The sequence below is a fragment of the Astatotilapia calliptera genome, chromosome 4 (genome assembly GCF_964374335.1).
Source record: "Astatotilapia calliptera chromosome 4, fAstCal68.1, whole genome shotgun sequence".
Taxonomy (NCBI): domain Eukaryota; kingdom Metazoa; phylum Chordata; class Actinopteri; order Cichliformes; family Cichlidae; genus Astatotilapia; species Astatotilapia calliptera.
The window spans coordinates 31,445,296-31,453,806 of record NC_137425.1 but is presented as its reverse complement, the minus strand read 5'-3'; the positions used below and the strand labels follow the sequence as shown (position 1 = coordinate 31,453,806).

Below are 8,511 nucleotides of genomic sequence, written 5' to 3'. Positions count from 1 at the left end.
CTTTTCTGCAACTTTGTCAAAAGTCTCAGATGCAGAAGCATTGTCTTTCAGCACCATCTGCACAGAGGGAAAGTGCAGCACCTTTTTTCTCTGTAAATGCACAGAGAAAATGTTCATCTGGGCTTTAAATCCATTTAAAGCACTTATCATGTCAGCAACAGTCTTACCTTTGCCTTGCAGCTCACAGTTCAAATGGTTCAGTTTCCCAGTAATGTCTGTTAAAAACGCAAGGTCAAGTGTCCACTCAGTGTCCTCCAGCAGAGATGTGTCTTCCCCTTTGGATTGCATGAACTCCTTGATTTCACCCAAAAGTGACAAAAAACGAAGCAAAATCCGTCCCCTGCTGAGCCATCGGATTTCCGTATGTAGTAGCAGGTCACCATATTCAGCTGACAGCTCCTCCAATAGCACCTTGAATGTTCTGTGCTGTTTAGCTCTGGAGCGGATGCTGTTTATGATCTTCACGACGGGAGTCATGACGTGCTCGAAGCCGATCACCTTTGCGCATAACGCCTGCTGGTGAATGATGCAGTGGTAATGCATGAAGTTTGGGAACTCTGTGTCACCTTTACAGTGAGCGATGAATCCCGTATGTCGGCCGATCATAGCAGGAGCCCCGTCGGTAGTCACTGATACCAGCTTTTCCAACGGTACCTTTTTCTTCGCGAAAAACTCCTTCACCGCGTTATAGATGTCAACTCCCTTCGTTGTTGTCTTTAGTGGCAGTAGTGTCAGAAGTTCTTCTTTTGTGGAGAAACCATCAAATACCATCCGGATAAAGACCATCAGCTGTGCTGTACTGCTGCTGTCAACGGACTCGTCACACTGGATGCTAAACCAACTGCACTTTGCCAGATCCTGATCCAACTGATCGGCCAAGTTCCCGGACATAGCCGACACTCTTCTAACAATTGTAGTTGCCCCCAGCTGGACATCAGAGAGAGTGGAGATTACATCGTTTCCATATTTCTCGTCTTTAAGCACAGTTTTTGCAATTATCATCATTGCTTCTTTGAAATACTCCCCGTCTAAAAATGCCTTCTTTTTCTTAATCATGAAATGTGTAGCTCTAAATGAGGCTTCGGTTGCTTTTTGAGAGTTTTTCACCGGTCTCGTGAAAAAAGACTGCTGTTTGCTCAAACCTGCCTTTAATTCGCGGGCCTTTTCCGCTCGCAGTGTGCTGCCCTTTGGGTAGTTAGCATGGTAGCTTGTGTGACACGTTCGGAAATGTCTCTCCACGTTGTGCCGCTTTGCCGTTGCCACAGTTGCCCCGCAAATGAGACACACGCATGAATCTTTCACAGTGGTAAAAAAGAACTCTTCCTCCCATTCACTGTGAAAATTATATGTTTTCTTCCTTTTTTCCGCCATGTTTTCCTCATCTCCTCACCTTTGCCTTTGCTGGTCTTCACGGCAACTGTTTCCGTGGAGACCAGCTAGCACTAAATATTAGATCATGATCTAATATTTAATAATAAACATTTTTTTATATATTATCTCTAACAAATTAACGCCAATGCAATTGTGATTAAAAAAAAATAGCAAGAAAAAATAAAAATAGATGCAGCTTACTGGTAAGTTGTTATGGTGAGCTATTTTTAGAACAGGCCCGCGGGCGACTCATGTGGTCCTTGCGGGCGACCTGGTGCCCGCGGGCACCGTGTTGGTGACCCCTGGTCTACTGCAACTGTTGCTGCTCCTTCTTCTGCTGCAGTATCTGAAGCGTCATGCAGTATACCACCTAAACCAAGCCAGAGCTCAATGAGACAGTTTTTGTAGAAGTCTGTGACTCCAGCAAGACAGAACACAATTGATGAAGAACTGGCAAAAATGATAGCACTTGATTTCCAACCATTTTCTGTTGTGGATGATAAGGGATTCAGGACTTTTATACATGCAATGAATCCCATGTATCTAATTCCAAGCAGGAAGGCTCTCTCCCAAAAAAATCATCCCAGGCATATATGAAAGAGAACGTGCATCACTGCAAGAGAGGGTTAAAAAAGCCACAGCAGTGTTTCTAACTGACAGCTGGACATCCCAAACCACCACATCCTTCTTGTCAGTTACGTGTCACTTTATTGAAAATTATAAAATGGTATCCTGTCTTCTGGATTGTTTTGAGTTCAGCGACAGACACACTTCTGAGAACTTAGCAGAACTTAGCTCAAAGTGGCAAAAGAGTGGGATTGTCATTGTCCTGGGTCGTGCGACCCAGTGTTTTGTGTTTAGTCTATTTTGATGTTTATTGTTTGTTAGGTTCATTAAGTTATTCCAGCTCATTTGTAATTATATTACCCTTGTATTGAGCCTCCCTTGCCCTTCATGTGTTTATGTCTGTGTGTCTTGTGTTTCAAGTTCATGCTGTCGCTTCTGTCATCTTCCCCTGTACTCTGTCTTCCTGGTTCGTGCGTCTACCTGTCATGAGTCATGTCTGCGTGGTTATGTTTAGTTCATGTCATGTCTAATCTCCATGTTTCCTGTTTTACTTTGAAAGTCTGTATTCAATGTCAGTGTATTTAGTTTCACCTCTCCTGTCCTGTCGTTAGGTTCATGTGTGTCAGCTGTGCTCCCATGTGTGGCCACTTCCCCTGATCATCCCTCTTGTGTATTTAGTCTCGGTGTTTCATGCGGTCTGTGTCGCGTCGTCTGTGTTCCCACCCTCCATGTTGTCACAGCCAGTCTTTTGTAGTCATAGTTATGATTTCCTGTGTCTTCATAGTTTAGTTAAAGTTTAGTTTTGTCACTGCGCTTCTGCCTTGTTTGCACTCCTTGTCTTCAGCCACAATAAAGGCTCGCTTTTCGTTCAACTCAGTTTCGTGTCCACGCCTGTGTCTGCACCTGAGTCCTCCACACACTCTCCACACGGTCTGCCACTGCGACCGTGACAGGGATGTGGAAAACAAAGTGGTTTGCTGTGTTACTGACAATGCAGTTAACATAACAAAAGCAATTAAAATCCTGAAATGGACCCACCACCCATGTCTTGTGCACCTAGCCCAGATAGCAAGGAAACATTGAAACAATGTTGAGTCAATATCAGGCTGTGTCATTGAATCAACGTTGAAGTGTGACGTTGACCTAACGTCACTCTTGCACCCTTTTTTAACATTGAAACAACGTCAGGTTTTGATGTTGAATCAATGTTGAAACCTGACGTTGATTCAACGTTATATTTTCTAATACTGCTGACATTGAAACAATGTCAGATTCTGATATTGAAACACTGTTGAGCTATGGTGTTGATTTTCCACCTCTTTCGCACAGTTGCTTTTTATTAAAACAACAGTTAAATCATGACTGGAAATCTACCTTTCTTTATAGGTATTTTAACCAATACTAAACTACTGCATGTTTCCATCAATACTTCAACCACCTAAACACATAATTGTACTTATTTCTTAAATTGGACACCCTTTATAAAAAAAAACCAAATGTCTCACAATGTATCATGTCAACATTAATATCCTAAAATAAGAAAGCATTGCATGTGATGTAAGAGAGAAAAAAAATAAACAAAAAAAGGTCAATAGGCATGTTTCGTTTGCTAAATACTTTATTAAAAGACAGTTTCCTATTTACGTTTATATGATTCACAGAAGTTTGTAATTTTTTTGCATGATGTGCGTCCTGCACCCACCCAAACGATCTGGGGCGTATCGGAGCCATTTCTGCACTGCTTGTGCAAAGACAAACTCGGACATAGAGTTTGCCCCTAACTGCTGCGTCAGGCTCCAATCAAGGCAAAGCGTCTCACCTATAGACACATTTTAAGAGATGGAATTAGCGTGTCTCATGTCTTAAATGTGTATGCAAGTGCCTGTGTGTTTGGGGTCTTAGAAAAATGCATACACTATTGGTCTTAGAGCCACAAATCGACCACGCCATAAAAAGTGCTATAAAAAGTTTATATATTAATATATTTTTTTCCACTTTAAATTAGCCAATCTTTTAGACCTAATTCTCCTTGAAATATTCATGTCAAGTTTTAATTACATTTCGCGGATTTTAACCCTTTATATCCCGGTTTCGTCACATGAGCGCACGGCTTTTTTTGCCCCAAAAAACAAAAAACTTGAATATTTTCCAAAAAAAACATTTGAGGTAATATTCAATTGTTATTATAATTAGGCCTTTAGATGGACCAAAGATTGGCACCAACATTCATTTTGATCGCCTTTTATTTTTTTTGCAGGAGCGCATTTCATAAAATGCACACACTATCGGTCCTAAGGGCACAAATCGACCACGCCATAAAAAGTGCTATAAAAAATTTATATATTAATATTTTATTCCACTTTAAATTAGCCAATCTTTTAGACCTAATTCTCCTTGAAATATTCATGGTAAAATGCTTATTACCATTTATAATTATTGCTTATTATCACTAAATGCTATTACCTTATTGTGTTCTAAAATAAAATAAAAAATACAATATAACTTTGAACCAGAAAACATTTATTTTACAACTTCAGAACAATGAACACATGGGGAATGGGGAAAGGTATGAGATATGAGGAAGTGAGAGAGGGGGGGAGGGAAGGACAGTCCTGCTCAGGAGCAGTTGCTGCAAATGGTCAGGGTGTGGTCCTTACATATTTCGTTTCCACATTTGCAGCAGGTGGTGAGGATTCTTCGTCTTTTTGTTGAGCAAAGGTCGCATTGCTTCCTGGCCTTTGAGCTGATGCCTGCAGAGGGGTCTGAAGCAGCAGCATACTGGGCACGTCTCACAAACTCCGCTGTGAGTGATGAGCGAGGAAGGCGCTCTCTCTTTGCCATGTGTGGTTTCACTAAAGCTTCCCCAACCTCCTCGATGTAAATCCTCCTCCTATGTGATTTGGACTTCTTCCAGGCTGGATCGGTTGCGATCCACAGGACGAAACCGTTATAAAGGGAGACGTCAATCATATGATGGAACAGAGCTACTGGCCACCGACTCGTTCGCCTCCTGCAGGAGTATTCGCACACAGCCTGATAAAAAAAATAAAAATTAAACCTATGTATATTTTACACAAGAATATATGAGCAACAATGAATAAATTCGTGCGCAACTGATGCGTAATGACACTTACCTGATCAAGTTTGTCGACCCCTCCTTTGGATTTGTTGTAGTCAATTATCACTTGAGGCTTTCTTTTGGCATCATCGCTCACGCTTTGGGTGCGGTGTTTCGTGCTCAATAAGAGCACATTTTTGCCGCGGCGGGGCACGTACGACACGGCCGTGTGTGTCATCCTAAAAGCGAAAACTGAGGAAAACACCTCTCGCCCCCCTGTCTGAAGGAGCTGCTGCGGGAGCTCTGGTTTATTCTTTCTGATGGTTCCAACCAGGGTCATTTTTCTTCTGAGGAGTTCTTCTGACAGAGGAAACGATGTGAAGAAGCTGTCACATGTGACAACTCGTCCCTGGAGCCCCTCTGTCAGCTTCAAAACGACCCGCATTTCCAGGTTGACTGCAGGGTGCTCGCCAGCTGGTTTGCCTGTGTACAGCTGCAATCTCCAGGCGTATGACGTATCCACGTCGCAGGCTGCCCATATTTTCAGCCCGTATTTGGATGGCTTCTTGGGCATGTATTGTCTGAACCCGCACCTCCCTCTGAACGGGACTAGTTGCTCGTCCACACAAATTTCCCTCCCCGGGAAGAACATCATTTCTAGGCGGCGGGTCCACATATCCCAGATTTGACTAATGGGAGCCAGTTTGCCAGAATTGCGTCTCGGTCTTGAAAGTTTGTCATCGAAACGAAGGGCCCTGCCAATGTGGTGAAATCTTTTTTCTGACATGGTAGCCCGAAATACAATGCGGCCAGTTTTCTCATTCCACAGACTGAGCGTGGACTCGTGCTTGGACCGGTAAACTCCTGCCAGGATCAGTAGCCCCACGTAAGCCCGCAGCTCGTCGCTGTCCACGTCTTTCCAATTTTCGATCGTACGCCTCCCCTGGAGATTCGTCATGGACACAATGTTCAGCATGATTTCATCAGTGACAAAGATTAAAAAGCTGGATACCGGGTCACAGATCCGAGCGGCGGCGTAATGCGTAGGTCCGGTGTACCCAGTAGCGGCTGGAACATGATGCAGCGTCTCGGCGTTTGTTGGATTCCACATTAATCCATTTTTACTAATCCACCCCGCTGGTGCTTCCTCCGTGTCTCCGCTCTCAATTTCAGAAGATTGGGCTCCGCTTGAGTCGGAACAGGACTCCAGCTCCTCCGTTTCCTCCCCCGTTGAAATTTCCTCGTCATCCCCAGAGTCCTCTGCAGAGGAGGAGGAGCTGTCCTCGGGATCCATGATCATTCTCAGCGCTTCTTCCGTGTTGTAATGTCTTGCCATTTTGGAAAAGACTACTCCTGCCTCTAAAGCTCATATTTATAACCACGGCTTTAGTGCAGCTGCGTAAACAACCTGCGCTTGCAGACAAAACAAAGTCTTTAGTTCTTAGGTTTACATTTGTTGTTTGTATTGCAGTGTGGACCTCAAAGGAGAAAAAACGTTTGAAATCAGACAAAAAAAGGAGTTAGACACACACTCCTTTTTTTTTTTTTTTTAGACACACACATTGATAGTGACCCACACTCATCATTTGAGCTGAAAAACACTGCTGTAAATATGGGATTTTCCAGCAGGGGTCAAATGTGAAGCAAGGGCGCCACCTGGTGGACAAATAAAAAGATTACAACTCTAAGGCCCCTACTGCAAAATGAAACTTAAACATCGACGATCCCTTTGACCGTAAATGAATTTGCAGTGAAAAATAGCGTTTATAATGGGTTTCAATGGGGCACAAATCGACCACTAAGCCCAATAGTGTAAGTTTATTTGTAGCTTAGCCACTGAAGCTAATTGAAGGAAGTCAGACTTGAATTTTGAAATAAAATCATATCAAACTTTTTTTTGGAGAATTTGGCTATAGTCCATTCAACACTGTGCAAATGGCATGTAATCAAAATTTGAAAAAGCCACAAATCGACCCTAAGACCCTCCAGGTTAATCAACAGGCCGTTGTTATGTATTTAAATCACATCTGACAGCTATTACAATTTATAGTTACAAAGTGTACATAACCTTTATATACTTACCATTGCCTTATTTGCCTCTTGTGATTGAAGAGCTGGCTCTGCATTGTTTAGCTCCTCAATGTTGTGCAAGGGCAAATCCAGAGGCAGTACCCCAGCATCTACCGATTCATTGCGGATGGCTCTGACCTCCTCACGGAGTTCGTTAACAGCTCTCGTCAGGTCTGACAGAAAAAGATAAATTTTTTTTAAGTATTTAAGAATACAGACAACTTGTCAAACGTTTCCTTGTGTCACACACAGATATGTACAAAGACACTAGACAGTATTTTATTACCTGGTATTTTCACTCGAGGGGCCTGGGGAAACCATTTTTTGGTGGGCTGCTCATCCTCTGAGTCACTATATGTGTACAGGGGATTTGGTCTAAAGAAAAAAAGTTGAAAACGGTCATAAGTAATTACAAATGTGCTTTTGGAATATTTTTTCCTGAAGTTACAGTTTGATTTATAACAACACACACAGGAAACGGAGATGTGCAAGAAGGTACAGTATACAAGGAATTTTTGAAGTGCACAAGTGTACACGGCTTTGCATTTATAAAAAGTTTACAAGCTTCCACTTTTTGGACTATATTATGTGGTGATATTGCAGTATGCAAGCACCACAGATATGTATAAAAGACAAGATCATAAATTCTTAGCAATCAAAGATATGTTTGTGAAATAAAAAAAAGTTTTACTTGTGCTTTCTTTTATGACTGGTCTGAGTTTCAGCTTCGGACTGAAGGTCAGACGTATCACAATGTTCACTTAGATATTTCTGAAGACTGCGTTCTGCTTCGTGAAATGTGTCTGGAAGTACAAACACAATGTATGGCCAGACATAAATTAGGACACGAAAAACTTGTTATTGTTACATTTATACAACACCAATCCAGATGATACCCACCATGGCTTATTAGAAGTCGGACTGGTGCATAGGTGAGCCATGTTGCACCAGGATGAACTCTCCTCTTTACTGTGTCGTGGATCCTGAATGTGTCTCACGGAGGATATGGAGGCCATGACAATTTCTCCCCATTTATCCATGATCTAGGGACTATTTCTGTACCACCAGTGCTAAACTGCACAATGCACCAGTCTTTCATTTTTATCTTTTTTTTTAATTTGGAGTCCTTTTTTGCCCTGTCTAGGATAAACAGGAAACAGATAATTACAATATATTTCATAGTCACTACAAAACTTGATCTATTGATTGAACTAAATAATAAATAATAGCTTAAAATGTATATAGGCAACAATTACAAGCAAACCCGTATATGTAAGCATTTAAACACTGAAGATAATAAAATTAACAGTATTTTGTCTAAGTCTGCCATTGTAGGAATTCATGGCACCGAGACAAAAACATGGCGCACAGTGTGGCGTCAAAATAGGCGCACACCTTTGACGCTGCGTTTTCTCCGTCTTCCTCGTCCACAAGTAAATGCTAAA

General features: G+C 42.1%; 1 long non-coding RNA gene across 1 annotated transcript; it reads right to left on the bottom strand.

Annotated features, from left to right (window-relative positions):
* Positions 1-6,994: 6,994 nt before the first annotated feature.
* On the bottom strand, positions 6,995-8,511 carry LOC113021396 (uncharacterized). Its single transcript, XR_013908660.1, has 3 exons — positions 7,967-8,511; positions 7,353-7,869; positions 6,995-7,239 (listed from the first exon to the last, which is right to left on the bottom strand). It is a non-coding gene; the product is annotated as an uncharacterized LOC113021396 (long non-coding RNA).